The sequence below is a fragment of the Arachis stenosperma genome, chromosome 9 (genome assembly GCF_014773155.1).
Source record: "Arachis stenosperma cultivar V10309 chromosome 9, arast.V10309.gnm1.PFL2, whole genome shotgun sequence".
Taxonomy (NCBI): domain Eukaryota; kingdom Viridiplantae; phylum Streptophyta; class Magnoliopsida; order Fabales; family Fabaceae; genus Arachis; species Arachis stenosperma.
Window position 1 is genome coordinate 39,097,954 of NC_080385.1, and position 19,941 is coordinate 39,117,894.

Below are 19,941 nucleotides of genomic sequence, written 5' to 3' on the forward strand. Positions count from 1 at the left end.
ACAACCGCAGAGGACCATTTTCCCGAGAGGATTGAAAGTAGCCACCGCTGATGGTGAACCCCTATACACAGCTTGCCATGGAAAGGAGTAAGAAGGATTGAGTAGAAGCAGTAGAAGAGCAGGCGTCCGTGAGCCATACAGCATCTCCATGCACTTATCTGAAATTCTCACCAATGAATCTGCATAAGTCTCCTATCCCTTTTATTATTCCTTTTTATTTATTATTTATTCCAATAATCACAATTACCCTTTAATCTGCCTAACTGAGATTTGCAAGGTGACCTTAGCTTGCTTCATACCAACAATCTCTGTGGATTCGACCCTTACTCACGTAAGGTTTATTACTTGGACGACCCAGTACACTTGCTGGTTAGTTGAACGGAGTTGTGAATTCAGCTGCTGCCCCTTAGAAGCTTTCATCTCAAAATAATTAGAACATGGATCACAATTTTGTCCACCAATACACAATAAGCTTAGTCAAAATACTGAAATTTTTCAAGGATTTCTATCTATAGGGCACCAATTGATTTGAGTTAAAACTTTTCATAGAACTTGCTTGAATTATATATCTTGTGGATCATGTTTTTGACCTAAAAACACAAGCTTGTGAGATTTGAGCCTAATGGTGTGGTTACATCTTATAACCACTTAGTTTTCCTTCTTGTGTGCATTATTCTCTTTCTATGATTGTAATCTTTGATTTGTTTGATTCTTTATGTCCATTACTTTGTGTATTCATGTATTTATATGATTGAGGCCATCATTTCATTTAGCTCACTTACCCAAATAGCCTTACCTCTTATCATCCATTGTTAGCCAATTTGAGCCTACGATTAACCCACTTGTTCTTAATTTAGCACATTACAAGCCTTGAAGCGGAAAACAATAAATGTCCTTATTTGGATCTTTGATTAGCTTAGGCTAGAGTGTGTGTATCATTCAAGTGTGAGAAAACTTGGGACATTGGGTGAATAAAAGGGTAATTTTGCATTTTTGTTGAAATTATTGGGAATTGGATACATGTTCATGTATTGATAAAATGTATAGACCTTATTGTAGAACCTATGCACAATTACTCAAGAGGGGGGGTGAATTGAGTATTGCAACAACAATTAATATTTTTGCGAAAGTTAAAGACAATATACAAAAAGTGTTATTGTACTAGTATTTTTCCAAGAGCTTAACTCAATTGCTAAGCATTTATAAGGAGCTTTTACTTTCCAATAGACACCAATTCAAATAAATTGATCAAGCTTTTCACCAATCGGACTTAAGCTATTCCTTAAGTACTTACGAAGCTACTTTTCGATCACAATTTATTTGCTCAAAGGTAAAAGACAATAATATTGAAGAGATGAGTTTGGAGAGATGCAAACGCTATTTAGAGTGGTTTGGCACAATCCTTGTCCTACGTCCACTTTCTTTCTCAATCGCAATTGAGAAGTTCCACTATTGCCAAGCTTCAAGGTGCTCGCGCAAAACCTTTTACAATCCGAGTCCTTAGTTTCTAACACCTCACGGTATATGATCACCACTCGTATACTAACCCACTCCACTTAGAGATACCTTCTCTAAGATTTGCCTTGAGTACTTAGTATACCTCTTTGGTATCCTCACCGACTATAGTGTTTATAACTCTTGACTCAACCTTGGAGATCACACTCCAATTTACAAAGTGTACAAGAAAACAATTCTCAAAGAATTGTTGAGATGAAAAGGGTACTCTCTAGAAGAGTGTATGATTACAAGTTTAGCACTATTGAACCAATTGATATTGCTCTCTTAAATTGTGTATTATAACACCTTAAAAATGTGTAGAATGAAAGAATATGAACAAGATAGTTTGCAAATGCTCAAAGATGTGAAATAAGGCTTCAATCCATCTATTTATAGACTCCCCAAACCTTAGAAACATTGGGGAGTTAATGAGATGGAGCCTTTTTGTCAAAACTAGCCGTTTTTTACGTTTTTGAATCATTTGCATCGATGCATAACACTTTGCATCGATGCAAATGTGTCTTTGAAGCTAAAATTTGAATTTTCAGCTAGGTTGCATCGATGCAAACATATTTGCATCGATGCAACAAGTCGTCGTATGCTTTGCATCGATGCAAGATGAGTGTGCATCGATGCAAACCTTAAAGAATGGCTTAAAATCACTTCAAAATACTTAGGATTGATCTCAAACTTGTTGGAGTCAATTCCTATGTTTTGTACCTTTGAAAACAAGTTTTAAACCATTTGGCTAGCATCGAATTGCAAGATGTGCATCAAAACATTTTGTGAGTGTGTGTTGAGAGATTTAGCAATTGGTTCTTAACAAGAAGTTACCTAAGTCCTAAGACACTATACTTGTCTTCAAATGTTGTGGACTTGAGTTTCTTGTTGTTGTTGTGTTGCTTTCAACTCTTCATTTCTCACCGTTGAATGTTGATTGATCTTTCAACATGCTTGTTCATTCAAGTTGTTTGTTGGTTTGTCTTTCATGTCGTTTGTTGGTTTGTCATTCATCAAAACCTACGAATACAAACTTCGCATACAAGCAACATGATTTACAATTTCCCCCTTTTTGATAATGACAAACCAATTTTGAGGATATGCATTTATAAATGATTTTGAAAGCAGCAATAATGCACTTTGTTTTATAGAAAGCTTTGGAGAAGACTTCACAAAAAAATTTGCAGGAGTTCCCCCTAAATATGTGCATTTGTTCCCTTAAAGGGCGTTTATCAAAGGAAACAATTTAGATATCAAAGTTTTTGCTTAGCGGAAGTCTTTTTGAAATCATTGTTTCGCAAACTTATTTCTTCTTTTCAAATCCTCAAACTTCTTCTTTTTCAAAAGTTCAAAACTTCAAATATCCTCAAACTTTTCTTCCCCCTTTTGACATTATCAAAAAGAAAGGAGTTTGAAATGTGTCATAGAAGCATGCATAAAATAATGAATTTTTTTTTTAAGTTCAATATCTCTATTAATCTCAAGGATGAGATATTCCCCCTTTCAAAAAGAATTTGATTTCCTCTTTTTATATATAACAAGAATGCATAATTCCCCCTAAAGAAGTGAAATATATCAAGGCATGCACATTAACTTAAAATAGGGGTACCAAGCCTATTTTGAGTTATTCACCAAATAAGCATACAAGCAAAAATTATGAAGGAAATATCAAAGTATTTAAACCATAATAGAAATCCTTAGCTTACTAGGAGTTAGTTTAACAATTCATATAATCAAATAAACATAAAGTAATAAAAAGTAACTTGATGAAGAGGAGACAATCAATCTTGGTCTTCATCATCATCACTATCCTCTATTGTTTATAATCTTCAAATTCTTCAATCTACCTCAAGATTAATCACTCATTCATCAACTCATAAACCTACAAAACAATGGCTAATTGGATATCTCCAATGCTTAAGTTAGTAAGAGATACAAAAATAGCAATATAAATACAATGAATTCAAACAAATCATATTAGATTAGAATCCAAGATACCAAGTTCATTTCGGATGTTAAAAAAACTTTCTTTACATAAAGGTTTAGTGAAGATGTCCGCTAGTTGTTTACTAGTTTCGACAAATTCAATAACCACATCACCCTTTTCAACATGGTCTCTTATGAAGTGATGTCTAATCTCAATATGCTTGGTTCTTGAATGTTAAACCGGATTCTTGGTTAAATTTATTGCACTAGTATTATCACATTTGATAGGAATGTGATCTAGCATGAGTCCATAGTCCACAAGTTGTTGTTTCATCCATAAAATTTGGGCGCAACAACTACCGGCGGCTACATACTCGGCTTCGGCGGTAGACAAGGCTACACTTACTTGTTTCTTACTATGCCATGAAACAAGAGAGTTTCCTAGCAAGTGACAAGTGCCGCTAGTGCTTTTCCTATCCAATTTGCAACCGGCAAAATCGGAATCGGAATAACCAATCAAATCACAAGTGGATCCTTTCGGATACCACAATCCAACATTTAATGTTCCTATGAGATACTTCATAATCCTTTTTACCGCACTTAAGTGAGATTCCTTAGGATTAGCTTGGTATCTCGCACACATGCATACACTAAACATGATATCTGGCCTACTTGCCGTTAGATAAAGTAATGATCCTATCATGCCTCTATACTTCTTTACATCTATGCTTTTACCTTGTTCATCTTTGTCAAGGTAGCAAGTAGTGCTCATTGGTGTGTCCATTGCCTTAGCATTGTCCATTCCAAATCTTTTGAGCAATTCCTTGCAATATTTGGTTTGGCTAACGAAAGTTCCTTCTTTTCCTTGTTTGATTTGAAGACCAAGGAAGAAGTTGAGTTCGCCCATCATGGACATTTCAAATTCACTTTGCATGAGGTTTGAGAAAAACTTGCAAAGTGATTCGTTAGTTGAACCAAATATTATGTCATCGACGTAAACTTGTACCAAAAGGATATTTTTGTTTTCAATCAAGATAAATAAAGTTGTATCAACCTTCCCTCTTCTAAAACCCTTTTCTATTAAAAACTTGCTCAAACGTTCATACCAAGCTCTTGGAGCTTGTTTAAGACCATAAAGAGCTTTCTTGAGTTTAAAAACATGATTAGGATTTTCATAATCCTCAAAACCGGGAGGTTGTTCAACATATACTTCTTCTTGAATGAAACCATTAAGAAAGGCACTCTTAACATCCATTTGATAAAGTTTGAAGTTATAAGAGGATGCAAAAGCAAGTAACATCCTAATAGCTTCTAATCTAGCTACGGGAGCATAAGTTTCGTCATAATCAATGCCTTCCTCTTGATTATAACCTTTAGCTACTAATCTAGCTTTGTTTCTAACAATTGTACCATTTTCATCGAGTTTATTTCTAAAAACCCATTTTGTTCCTACAATTGTTTGATTACTTGGTTTAGGCACCAATTCCCAAACGTCATTTCGTTTGAATTGGTTAAGCTCCTCTTGCATTGCCATAGCCCAATGTTCATCATCAATTGCGGACTCAATGCTAGATGGTTCAATTTGAGAAACAAAAGCACTATATGCAAATAAATTTCTAAAAGTGGATCGAGTTGTTACCCCTTTCGAAACATCACCAATGACGTTGTCTAGAGGATGATCCTTTGAAGTACGCCAATCCTTTGGAAGTGCATTTATTTGTGCTTGTGATGGTTCAATTTCTTCAACTTGAACACTATCCTTTGTTGAGCTTGTAGAGGCTTCATTTAAATCTTTTTCTTTGTCTTCACCATTCAAATTTAGTGAATCAAAGTTTTCTACATTTTCATCAAAATCTTTTCTAGCACAACAACGGTTAGTTTCATCAAAAGCGACATGAATACTTTCTTCCATAGTCATGATGCGTTTATTATATACTCTAAAAGCTTTGCTAGTTAAAGAGTAGCCTAAGAAGATTCCTTCATCAGCCTTAGCATCAAATTTGCCTAAGTTATCTTTTCCATTATTTAGAATAAAGCATTTACAACCAAAGACGTGAAGGTGGGAAATATTTGGCTTTCTTCCTTTGTACAATTCGTACGGTGTTTTCTTAAGAATAGGTCGAATGATAATCCTATTCATAACATAACACGCGGTGCTAACCGCATCCGTCCAAAAGTACTTAGGAATATTAGCCTCATTGAGCATAGTTCTCGCCATTTCTTCTAAATGACGATTTTTCCTTTCAACCACACCATTTTGTTGTGGTGTTCTAGGAGAGAAAAAATTATGCTCAATGCCATTTTCTTCACAAAAAGTTTCAAAAAGATTGTTTTCAAATTCTCCACCATGATCACTTCTAATAGATGATATATGCAAATTCTTTTCATTTTGAATAACTTTGGCTAATCTTTTGAATGCTCGAAATGCATCACTCTTGTTTGCTAGGAACAAGGTTCATGTAAATCGAGAGTAATCATCAACAATAACTAAAGCATAGTAATTGCCACCAAAGCTCATAGTCCTAGAAGGACCAAATAAATCCATGTGCAAAAGTTGTAATGGCCTTGTTGTTGAAACAATGTTTTTGGATTTAAAAGAGGCCTTTACTTGTTTTCCCTTTTGACATGCGTCGCAAAGGACGTCTTTTTCAAAACGTAGCTTTGGTAAGCCAATTACTAACTCTTTAGAGACCAAATTATTAAGATGGTCCATGTTAGCATGAGCTACTCTACGATGCCATAACCAAGTTTCATCATTTTTACTAACAAGGCATTTCACATCATTTGAGGAGACTTCATTTAGATTAATCATGTATACATTGTCAACACGGTGCCCAATTAGCACAATTTCATTAGTGTCTTGCCTTTTTATCAAACAACATTTTGAATCAAAGGTGACTAAGTTTCCTTTGTCACAAAGTTGGCTAACACTAATGAGATTATGTTTGAGACCTTTGACAAGTATAACATTATCTATGGAGGTAGAAGGATTTTTACCAACTTTTCCAATGCCGATTACTTTGCCAGTGTTGTTGTCTCCATAGATCATGTTTCCTCCGTTTGTAGGCTCTATTGCGGTGAACTTTGATTCATCGCCGGTCATGTGTTTGGAGCATCCACTATCAACATACCAATTTGTATCCTTAGCTCCAACACGTACCTTTTCTTCGCTTGCCATTAAGCAAAGATTTGCAACCTCGTCGTCATCGGAGTCGGATTCATCCTCGTTCTCCCATGATATGTATGCTTTCTCCTTCTTCTTAAATTTCTTGTTTTTGTCCTCCTTTTGAAGTTTTGGACAATTGGGTTTGATGTGTCCAACTTCTCCACACTCATAGCATTTTGGTACCTTTGTTTTGCTCTTGAAGTTTTTCTTCATTGCAAACTTATTGAATCTTTTTAATAAGAGTGCAAATTCTTCATCTCCTTCTTCTTCATTATTATCACTCTCTTCTTGCAGTGATGTTGTTTTAAGGGCGAGACTTTTCTTCTTGCTTTCTTCACCTTTTTGTCTATTTAGCATAGTCATTTCATAGGTGAGAAGATTACCTCGTAGTTGATCAAATGTAAGTTGATCATAGAGCCTTCCTTCCACAATGGCGTTCACTTTGGAGTTCCATTTTGGTGTAAGGCTTGTAAGCACCTTGGTCACAATTTGTTTATCATTGTACTTTGTGCCAAGCATGCTTAGATTGTTGAAGATCTTGGAGAGTCTTTCAAGAGCTTCTTCAATGCTCTCTTCATCTTTCATTTTAAAATTTTCCCATTCATGAACCAACATAAATACCTTTGATTCTTTGACGTGGTCGGTTCCTTCGTAAGTGATTTGGAGTTTATCCCAAATTTCTTTAGCGGTTTCACATGTAGAGATCTTCATATAATCATGCTCGTTAAGTGCACAATGAATGAAGTTGATGGCTTTATCATTCATTGCCACTTTCTTCCAATCATCGTCACTATATTCATCTTCTCCTTTCGGTACTTGCTTTGAGACGGAGACTTCTCCTTCTTTAGCGCTTGTTGTCTTTGTTGGAATGTGATTTCCATTCTCAATCACTTTCCAAATTCTCACATCTTGAGAACGGATCCAAATTCTCATCTTATTTTTCCAATAAGAGTAATTTGTTCCGCTAAAAAGAGGAGGTCTAGTGGTTGAGTTACCTTCGCTAGTATTGTTGTTAAAGCCTGTGCTTGTCATGATCTTTTCCCTTAAACGGTTAAGTCTTTCAAAGGGTTAAGCTCTGATGCCACTTGTAGAACCTATGCACAATTACTCAAGAGGGGGGGTGAATTGAGTATTGCAACAACAATTAATATTTTTGCGAAAGTTAAAGACAATATACAAAAAGTGTTATTGTACTAGTATTTTTCCAAGAGCTTAACTCAATTGCTAAGCATTTATAAGGAGCTTTTACTTTCCAATAGACACCAATTCAAATAAATTGATCAAGCTTTTCACCAATCGGACTTAAGCTATTCCTTAAGTACTTACGAAGCTACTTTTCGATCACAATTTATTTGCTCAAAGGTAAAAGACAATAATATTGAAGAGATGAGTTTGGAGAGATGCAAACGCTATTTAGAGTGGTTCGGCACAATCCTTGTCCTACGTCCACTTTCTTTCTCAATCGCAATTGAGAAGTTCCACTATTGCCAAGCTTCAAGGTGCTCGCGCAAAACCTTTTACAATCCGAGTCCTTAGTTTCTAACACCTCACGGTATATGATCACCACTCGTATACTAACCCACTCCACTTAGAGATACCTTCTCTAAGATTTGCCTTGAGTACTTAGTATACCTCTTTGGTATCCTCACCGACTATAGTGTTTATAACTCTTGACTCAACCTTAGAGATCACACTCCAATTTACAAAGTGTACAAGAAAACAATTCTCAAAGAATTGTTGAGATGAAAAGGGTACTCTCTAGAAGAGTGTATGATTACAAGTTTAGCACTATTGAACCAATTGATATTGCTCTCTCAAATTGTGTATTATAACACCTTAAAAATGTGTAGAATGAAAGAATATGAACAAGATAGTTTGCAAATGCTCAAAGATGTGAAATAAGGCTTCAATCCATCTATTTATAGACTCCCCAAACCTTAGAAACGTTGGGGAGTTAATGAGATGGAGCCTTTTTGTCAAAACTAGCCGTTTTTTACGTTTTTGAATCATTTGCATCGATGCATAACACTTTGCATCGATGCAAATGTGTCTTTGAAGCTGAAATTTGAATTTTTAGCTAGGTTGCATCGATGCAAACATATTTGCATCGATGCAACAAGTCGTCGTATGCTTTGCATCGATGCAAGATGAGTGTGCATCGATGCAAACCTTAAAGAATGGCTTAAAATCACTTCAAAATACTTAGGATTGATCTCAAACTTGTTGGAGTCAATTCCTATGCTTTTGTACCTTTGAAAACAAGTTTTAAACCATTTGGCTAGCATCGAATTGCAAGATGTGCATCAAAACATTTTGTGAGTGTGTGTTGAGAGATTTAGCAATTGGTTCTTAACAAGAAGTTACCTAAGTCCTAAGACACTATACTTGTCTTCAAATGTTGTGGACTTGAGTTTCTTGTTGTTGTTGTGTTGCTTTCAACTCTTCATTTCTCACCGTTGAATGTTGATTGATCTTTCAACATGCTTGTTCATTCAAGTTGTTTGTTGGTTTGTCTTTCATGTCGTTTGTTGGTTTGTCATTCATCAAAACCTACGAATACAAACTTCGCATACAAGCAACATGATTTACACTTATGCATTGATGTTCTTGTATATAATTTGAAAGATAGAAAAAAATGAGAAAAATAAAAGAAAAAAAGAAACAAAAAGAAGAGCATGGAAAAGAAAAGAAAAAAATAGAAAAAGAAAGAAACAAATAAAAAGAAAGAAATAAAAAGGGGACAAAATGTCCCAAGAAAAGCTCAATAAGGGTCAATGCATAAGTGTTGTGAAATGAAAAGGAAATGCATGAGTATGTGAAAAAGTGAGAAAAATGGGTAGTTAGGTTAGCTTTAAAATTGTATAGGATGTCATAGGTTAGGTGGAAAGTTTAAGCGTATCAAAGATTTAAATTTCAAGCTCACTTGACCAAATATGCATCTTTACCTTGACCCTAGCCCCGTTACAACCTATGAAAAGACCTCATGATACTTGTATGCATGCATTGAATAAATTTTGATTGTTAGAAGAAAAACAAATCTTAGAAAGCATGAAATAGAGGAGAATAGAGAGAATCAACCCTAAACACTTCAGTGAATAGAGTGCAAACACATCCAGTAAGGGTTTGATGTTCAATTACATGCTTTCACCTATAATCATCACTTTTCTTGCAAGTTTGTAAAAATATTTAATAACTCAATTCAATTATGGATTAGACTTGCTAGTTATTAGCCCTTGTGCATATATGCTTCTTGGGAATTGATTTATTTTGACCAAGCAATTTCATTCATATAGATAGATGCATATAGTTTAGGTTGCATTTAGATTAGTTCACATTGAATAAATGTTGATACCCTTTGCTTTCTCTTAGTTTAAGCATGAGGACATGCTTGGTTTAAGTGTGGGGAGGTTGATAAATCCATTTGTAGGGTTTATCTTGTATTGATTTTAGGAGATTTTAATACCTTTTACCCACATTTACTCAATGAATTAGCATGATTTTATGATTGTCTCCTTATTTGTGCTTAGATGTGAAAACATGCTTTTTAGGCCTTTAACTTGATGATTTTTAATCTTCCTTTGATTCCACTAGATGCCTTGATGTGTTTGTTAGTGATTTCAGATTGAAAAGGCTAGGAATGGATCAAAGGAGTGAAGAGGAAAGCATGCAAGTGGAGAAATCATGAAAATCCAAAGAGTTGAACTTGCCCATGGACGCGCGCGTGCACCTTGCGAAATGGCCTATGAACGCGTACGCGTGTTGTGCCCATACGCGTCGATGCTGATATTTGATTTTTAAGTAAATTCGCACCCAGCGAATTCTCAGGAGTTGTAGGGCCCAATCCCAACCAACTTTGGCGCCAAAGATGCTATTTAAAGCCAATGATTGAAGAGCAAAGGGGAGATTCCATCATTCACACACATTAGGATTAGTTTAGAGGTAGTTTCTAGAGAGAGAAGCTCTCACTTCTCTCTAGGATTAGGATTAGGATTAGGTTTAGTTCTTAGATCTAGGTTTAATTCATGCTTTGATTTACTTTTCCTTTTGTAATTCTTCTTCTTCTACATCTCTTCTCTCTAGTTTAGCATTTAAATCTTGTAATTCTTTACTTTTATGTTGATGCACTTTTGTTCTTCTATTTTCCTTTAATGCAATTCATGATTCATGTTTCTTTATTGTTCATTTGATTTGTTGTTGTTTAATTCCTTGCAATTGAGTAGTGTAGATTTACTTTCCTTGCAATTTTACTATGATTTCCTTTTATTGCCTTCCAAGTGTTTGATAAAATGCTTGGTTGAATTTTAGAGTAGAATTTTATGTTCTTGGCTTGGAAAGGTAACTTAGGAACTCTTGAGTTACTAATGTCCAAGTGATTGATGATTGGGAGCCATTGACTCTAGTTCTCACTAATTGGATTAGTAGAGAATTAGGACTTATGGACTTGGATTGATATAACTCATTTGACTTTCTTTTACTATTAGTTAGAGGATGATTTAGTGAGAATAATCCTTGCCAATTCTCAAGTTGTGGTTAGTGATTAGGATAGAGATATTTGACCACCAACCCTTGCCAAGACCTTTTTAGCTATTAGTTTACTTTCTTGCCATTTATCTTTCATGTCTCTTATCAAAAACCCCAAACATAACTCATAACCAATGACAAGAACACTTTATTGCAATTCCTAGGGAGAACGACCCGAGGTTTGAATAATTCAGTTTATAATTTTAGGGGTTTGTACTTGTGACAAACAAATTTTTGTATGAAAAGATTATTGTTGGTTTAGAAATTATACTTGCAACGAGAATTCATTAGTTAAATTCTATACCATCAAAAATCCAATCGTCATGTGGTGACAGCGCATTTAAACCATTTTCACTGAGAGGACGGACGGTAGCCATTGACAATGGTGATCCCCCAACATACAGCTGGCCATAGAAAGGAGTATGAAGGATTGGATGAAGGCAATAGGAAAGCAGAGATTCAGAAGGGATAACGCATCTCCATACGCTTATCTGAAATTCCCACCAATGAATTACATAAGTATCTCTATCTTTAGTTTATGTTTTATTTATCTTTTAATTATCAAAACTCCATAACCATTTGAATCCGCCTGACTAAGATTTACAAGATGACCATAGGTTGCTTCAAGCCGACAATCTCCGTGGGATCGACCCTTACTCACGTAAGGTTTATTACTTGGACGACCCAGTGCACTTGCTGGTTAGTTGTGCGAAGTTGTGAAAAAGAGTTGAGATTACAATTGTGCGTACCAAGTTGTTGCCACCATTGAGATCACAATTTCGTGCACCAAGTTTTTGGCGCTGTTGCCGGGGATTGTTTGAGTTTGGACAACTGACGGTTCATCTTGTTGCTTAGATTAGGTATTTTTCTTTTTATTTTGTTCTTCAGAATTTTTAAGAATGAATTCTAGAGTTTCAGATGATGCTTTTATCATCACATGAGCTAGTTGATTCCCATCAATTTGGCTGTTGTATGTAATGTCCTGCTGAAGCTTGGCTAGCCATGTCTAATCTTTTATACTGAAGTTTTAGACTAACATTGCATGATTCTTGGAATTCTTATTAAAAATTTTGAGTTACTTATTTTCTTTTTCAAAATAATTTTCGAAAAAAAATACAAAAAAATTTATAAAATCATAAAAATCAAAAAATATTTTGTGTTTCTTATTTGAGCCTAGAGTCAATTTTAAGTTTGGTGTCAATTGCATATTTTTTTTATGTTTATAAAAAATTTTCGAAAACTTATGCATGGTGTTCTTAATGATCTTCAAGTTGTTCTTGGTAAGTCTCCTTGTTTGATCTTGTGATTTTCTTGTTTTATGTCTTTTCTTGTTTTTCATATGCATTTTTGAATTCAGAGTGTCTAAACATGAAAAATTTCTAAGTTTGGTGTCTTGGATGTTTCTCTTTTCTTGAAAATTTTTTAAAAATAAGTCTTGATGTTCATCTTGATATTCAAAGTGTTCTTGGTGTTCATCTTGATATTCATAGTGTTCTTGCATACTTTCTTTGTTTTGATCTTAAATTTTCATGTTTTGAGTCATTTTTTGTGTTTTTCTCTCTCCTCATTAAAAGTTCAAAAATAAAAAAATATATCTTTCCCTTATTTCTCTCACAAATTTCGAAATCTTTGGGTTGACTTAGTCAAAAATTTTTAAAATAAGTTGTTTCTTGTTAGTCAAGTCAAGATTTCAATTTCAAAAATCCTATCTTTTCAAAATCTTTTTCAAAAATCAAATCTTTTTTATTTTTTTATTATTTTCGAAAATTTTAAAAATTGATTTTCAAAATCTTTTTCTTAATTTTATTTCATAATTTTTGAAAACTTCACTAACAATTAATGTGATTGATTCAAAAATTTGAAGTTTGTTACTTTCTTGTTAAGAAAGGTTCAATCTTTAAATTCTAGAATCATATCTTTTAGTTTCTTGTTAGTCAAGTAATCAATTTTAATTTTAAAAATCAAATCTTTTTTAATTTTCTTTTCAAATCTTTTTTCAAAAATAAATTTCAATCATACCTTTTTAATCATATCTTCTCAAATCATATCTTTTTCAAACTTTAATTTCAAAATCTTTTCTAACTTCTTATCTTTTCAAAATTGATTTTCAAATCTTTTTCAATTAACTAATTGACTTTTTGTTTGTTTTACTATTTCATATCTTTTTCTAGACCACCTAACTACTTTTCTCTCTCTAATTTTCGAAAATCACCTTTTTCTTTTTCAAAATTCTTTTGACTTAACTAATTATTTTAAATTTTAATTTTATTCTATTTCTTCTCTTAATTTTCGAATTCTAACTAAATTTTAAAATAAAAAGAAAAATATTTTCCTTTTCTTCTTAATTATTTTCGAGATCTCCTCTCTCTCATCTCCTTCTATTTATTTATTTATCTACTAACACTTCTCTTCTACTCATAATTCGAACCCTCTTCTCTTCTCTCTCTGTGTTCAAATTTTTCCTCTTCTATTCTTCTTCTCTTCTACCCACATAAAGGACTCTCTATACTGTGACATAAAGGATTTCTCTTCTTTTCTTTACTCTTCTTTTTCATATGAGCAGGAGCAAGGACAAGGACATTCTTGTTGAAGCTAACCTTGAACCTAAAAGGACTCTGAAGAAGAAGCTAAGAGAAGCTAAAGCAAAACAATCCAGAGAAAACCTTACAGAGAATCTCGAAAAAGAAGTAATGGCCAAACCTAACAACAATGCAAGAAAGATGCTTGGTGACTTCACTGCACCAAACTTCAACTTCCATGGAAGAAACATCTCAATCCCTGCCATTGGAGAAAACAATGTTGAGCTAAAGCCTCAATTAGTTTCTCTGATGCAACAGAATTGCAAGTTTTATGGACTTCCATCAGAAGATCATTTTCAGTTCTTAACTGAATTCTTGCAGATCTGTGATACTATTAAGACCAGTGGAGTTGATCCCGAGGTCTATAAGCTTATGCTTTTTCCTTTTGCTGTAAGAGACAGAGCTAGAATATGGTTAGACTCTCAACCTAGAGATAGCCTGAACTCTTGGGATAAGCTGGTCACAGCTTTCTTAGCCAAATTCTTTCCTCCTCAAAAGCTGAGCAAGCTTAGAGTGGATTCAAACCTTCAGGTAGAAAGAAGGTGAATCCCTCTATGAAGCTTGGGAAAGATACAAGCAACTGACCAAAAAGTGTCCTTCTGACATGCTCTCAGAATGGACCATCTTGGATATATTCTATGATGGTCTGTCTGAATTATCTAAGATGTCATTGGACCATTCTGCAGGTGGATCCATTCACCTGAAGAAAATGCCTGTAGAAGCTCAAGAACTCATTGAAATGGTTGCAAATAACCAGTTCATGTACACCTCTAAAAGGAATCCTGTGAATAATGGGACGCCTCAGAGGAAGGGAGTTCTTGAAATTAATGCTCTGAATGCCATATTGGCTCAGAAAAAATGTTGACTCAGCAAGTCAATATGATTTCTCAGAGTCTGAATGGTTTGCAAAATGCATCAAACAATACTAACGAAACATCTTCTGAAGAAGAAGCTTATGATCCTGAGAATCTTGTAATGGCAGAGAAGAATTACATGGGTGAAGGCTATGGAAACACCTATAATCCCTCATGGAGAAATCATCCAAATTTCTCATGGAAGGATCAACAAAAGCCTCAACAAGGTTTTAATAATGGTGGAAGAAACAGGTTTAGCAATAGCAAGCCTTTTTCATCATACTCTCAGCAACAGACAGAAAATTCTGAGCAGAGCCCCTCTAGCTTAGCAAACATAGTCTCTGATCTATCTAAGGCCACTCTAAGTTTCATGAATGAAATAAGGTCCTCCATTAGAAATTTGGAGGCACAAGTGGGCCAGCTGAGTAAAAGAGTCACTGAAACTCCTCCTAGTACTCTCCCAAGCAATACAGAAGAGAATCCAAAAAGAGAGTGCAAGGCCATAACCTTACTTGGTGTGGCCGAACCTAGAGAAGAGGAGGAGGACGTGAATCCCAGTGAGGAAGACCTCATGGGATGTCCTCTGGACAAAAAGGAGTTCCCAATTAAGGAACCTAAGAAATCTGAGGCTCATCTAGAGACCATAGAGATTCCATTGAACCTACTTCTACCATTCATGAGCTCTGATGACTATTCCTTCTCTGAAGAGGATGAAGATATTACTGAAGAGCAAGTTGCTAAGTACCTTGGAGCAATCATGAAGCTGAATGCCAAGTTATTTGGTAATGAGACTTGGGTGGATGAACCCCCTTGCTCACTAATGAACTGAATGACTTGGTTAGGCAACATAACCTCAAAAGAAATAGGATCCTGGTAAATTCTTAATTCCCTGTTGACGTTAGGATTTTTTCCAGTAAAGAATTTTATAAAGTCAGTCGCGTTGTAGATATAGTCTCTAAACCGACAGAAATCCCTTCGTACAAACGTTTTGGTTGTCACAAGTAACAAACCCCTTTAAAATTGATAACCGAGTATTGGTGGACGAAATTGTGATTCCTTTGTTATTGTATTTTGTAAAATTCATTGCTTTTTCTTTCCCTGGTAATGGCGCCAAAAACATGATGCCAATAACATGGTTCACAACTCCGTTCAACTTAACCAGCAAGTGTACTGGGTCATCCAAGTAATACCTTACGTAAGTAAGGGTCGATCCCACAGAGATTGTTGGTATGAAGCAAGCTATGGTCACCTTGTAAATCTCAGTTAGGCAGATTAAATGGTTATGGGTTTCGAAAATTAATAATAAATAGAAAATAAAAAGGGATAGAAATACTTATGTAAATCAATAGTGGAAATTTCAGATAGGCGTGTGGAGATGCTAGAATCCTTTCGAATCTCTACTTTCTTATTGCTTTCATCCAATCATTCTTACTCCTTTCCATGGCAAGCTGTATGTAGGGCATCACCATCATCAATGGCTACTTTTAATCCTCTCGGGAAAATGGTCCTATGCGCTGTCACTGCACGGCTAATCGTCTGGAGGCATCACCCTTGTTGATAGCTACATCCCATCCTCTCAGTGAAAATGGTCCAAATGCTCTGTCACAGCACGGCTAATCATCTGTCGGTTCTCAATCAGGTTGGAGTAGAATCCCTTGATTCTTTTGCGTTTGTCATCACGCCCAGCCTTCAGGAGTTTGAAGCTCGTCACAGTCATTCAATACCGGAATCCTACTCGGAATACCACAGACAAGGTTAGACTTTCCGGATTCCCGGGATCCTACTCGGAATACCACAGACAAGGTTAGACTTTCCGGATCCCCATGAATGCCGCCATCTATCTAGCTTATACCACGAAGATTCTGTTGGGGAATCTAAGAGATATGCGCCCGGCCTAAGGTAGAACGGAAGTGGTTGTCAGTCACGCACGTTCATAGGTGAGAATGATGATGAGTGTCACGGATCATCACATTCATCAAAGTGTTGTGCAATGTATATCTTGGAATAAGAATAAAAGAGAATTGAATAGAAAGTAATAGTAATTGTATTGAAACTTGAGGTACAGCAGAGCTCCACACCCTTAATCTATGGTGTGCAGAAACTCCACCGTTGAAAATACATAAGTGAAAGGTTCAGGCATGGCCGAATGGCCAGCCCCCATGAAGGTGATCAAAAGACCGAATGGTCAAGAGATAAGACAGTCAAAGATTAAACTGTCAAAAGATAAGACGTCTAATACAATAGTAACTTATCCTATTTATACTAGACTAGCTACTAGGGTTTACATGAGTAAGTAATTGATGCATAAATCCACTTCTGGGGCCCACTTGGTGTATGTTTGGGCTGAGCTTGATCTATCCACGAGCTGAGGCTTTTCTTGGAGTTGAACGCCGAGTTATAACGTGTTTTGGGCGTTCAACTCCGGATCATGACGTGTTTCTGGCGTTTAACTCCAGACAACAGCATGTACTTGGCGTTCAACGCCAAGTTACGTCGTCAATTTCCGAATAAAGTATGGACTATTATATATTGCTGGAAAGCTCTGGATGTCTACTTTCCAACGCAGTTGAGAGCGCGCCATTTGGAGTTTTGTAGCTCCAGAAAATCCATTTTGAGTGTCGGGAGGTCAGATTCCAACAGCATCAGCAGTCCTTTTGTCAGCCTTTTTCAGAGTTTTGCTCAGGTCCCTCAATTTCAGCCAGAAATTACCTGAAATTATAGAAAAACACACAAACTCATAGTAAAGTCCAGAAATGTGAATTTAACATAAAAACTAATGAAAACATCCCTAAAAGTAGCTTGAACTTACTAAAAACTACCTAAAAACAATGCCAAAAAGCGTATAAATTATCCGCTCATCACAACACCAAACTTTAATTGTTGCTTGTCCCCAAGCAACTGAAAATCAAATAGGATAAAAAGAAGAGAATATACTGTAAATTCCAAAATATCAATGAATATTAATTCTAATTAGATGAGCGGGACTTGTAGCTTTTTGCTTCTGAACAGTTTTGGCATCCCACTTTTTCCTTTGAAGTTTAGAATGATTGGCTTCTTTAGGAACTTAGAATTTTGGATATTGTTATTGACTTTCCTAGTTAAGCATGTTGATTCTTGAACACAGCTACTTATGAGTCTTGGCCGTGGCCCTAAGCATTTTGTTTTCCAGTATTACCACCGGATACATAAATGCCACAGACACATAACTGGGTGAACCTTTTCAGATTGTGACTCAGCTTTGCTAGAGTCCTCAGTTAGAGGTGTCCAGAGTTCTTAAGCACACCCTTTTGCCTTGGATCACGACTTTAACCACTCAGTCTCAAGATTTTCACTTGGACCTTCATGACACAAGCACATGGTTAGGGACAGCTTGATTTAGCCGCTTAGGCCTGGATTTTATTTCCTTGGGCCTTCCTATTCATTGATGCTCAAAGCCTTGGATCCTTTTTACCCTTGCCTTTTGGTTTTAAGGGCTATTGGCTTTTTCTGCTTGCTTTTTCTTTTTCTTTCTAATTTTTTTTTCGCTATTTTTTTCTATTTTTTTTCGCTTTTTTTTTCTTTTTCTTTTTCTTTTTTTCGCCATTTTTTTTTCTCGCAAGCTTTTGCTATTCACTGCTTTTTCTTGCTACAAGAATCAATTTCATGATTTTTCAGATTATCAATAATATTTCTCTTTGTTCATCATTCTTTCAAGAGCCAACAGTTTTAACATTCATAAACAACAAGATAAAAAATATGCACTGTTTAAGCCTTCATTCAGAAAACAAAAAATATTGTCACCACATCAATATAATTAAACTAAATTCAAGGATAAATTCGAAATTCATGTACTTCTTGTTCTTTTGAATTAAAAACATTTTTCATTTAAGAAAGGTGAAGGATTTATAGAATTTATTCATAGCTTTAAGACATAGTTACTACATACTAATGATCATGAAGTAGAGACACAAAACATAAATAAACACAACATAAAAACCGAAAAGCAGAAAGAAATAAGAACAAGGAATGAATCCACCTTAGTGAGGATGGCGCCTTCTTGAAGGACCAATGGTGCTTTTTGAGCTCCTTTATGTCTCTTCCTTGCTTTTGTTGCATGATTCCTAGTAATTTTGGTGTTCCTATCCTTAGTTGCTCCCAATAATTGTGTGGAGGGCAATTTATCCCCTGAGGTATCTCAGGAATCTCTTGATCTGCAGTCAAATGTTCTACCACTGAGCTATAAACCCTTTAGATGAGTCTTTCCATCTTCCATGACTCAGAGATGGAAGCTTTTGTCTTCCCTTTTTTCTCTTCTTCTTCTTCTTTTTTTTTGGATGTCTCTGGCCTTAGGTGCCATTAATGGTTATGGAAAAGCAAAAAGCTATGCTTTTACCACACCAAACTTAGAAAATTGCTCGCCCTCGAGCAAGAGAAGAAAGAAAAGATGAAGAATAAGAAGAAGATATGGAGGAGATTGAGGGATGTGTGAATTCGGCTATATGGGTGGGATTGGGTGGGAAAGAGAATTTGAATTTTAAAGGTAGGTGGGGTGTATGGGGAAGAGTGGATAGATGTAGGTAGTGAATGGAAAACAGAAGGGATGACCATGAATGGAGAGAGAGGGTGAGGTAGGTGGGAATATAGTAGGTGGGAATCCTGTGGGGTCCATAGATCCTGAGGTGATCCTGTGGGGTCCACAGATCCTGAGGTGTCAAGGAATTCCATTCCTGCACCAAATAGGCATGTAAAATGCCTTTGCACACCATTCTGGCGTTTAAACGCCGAGTGGGGCACATTCTGGGCGTTCAACGCCCATATGTAACATGTTTCTGGCGTTGAACGCCAGTTTCATGCTTGTTACTGGCGTTCAGCGCCAGCTTTTCCTCTAGGCACATTCCTGGCGTTCAAACGCCAGAATGTTGCTTGTTTCTGGCGTTCAGCGCCAGATTCATGCTCTGTTCTGGCGTTGAACGCCAGCCAGATACTTCTTACTGGCGTTGAACGCCAGTCTGTGCTTCCTCCAGGGTGTGATTTTTCTTCTGCTGTTTTTGATTCTGTTTTTAATTTTTATATTTTTTTTCGTGACTCCACATGACCATGTACCTAATAAAACACAAAATAACAATAGAATAAAATAAAAATTAGATAAATAAAATTGGGTTGCCTCCTAACAAGCGCTTCTTTAATGTCAATAGCTTGACAGTGGGCTCTCATGGAGCCACAAGGTGATCAAGTCAATGTTGTATAGTCCCAACACCAAACTTATAGTTTGGATATGGGTCTTAACACTAAACTTAGAGTTTGGTTGTAGCCTCCCAACACCAAACTTAGAGTTTGACTGTGGGGGTTCTTCTTGACTCTGAACTGAGAGAAGCTCTTCATGCTTACTCTCTTTTGTCACATAGGGATGGCCATGTGC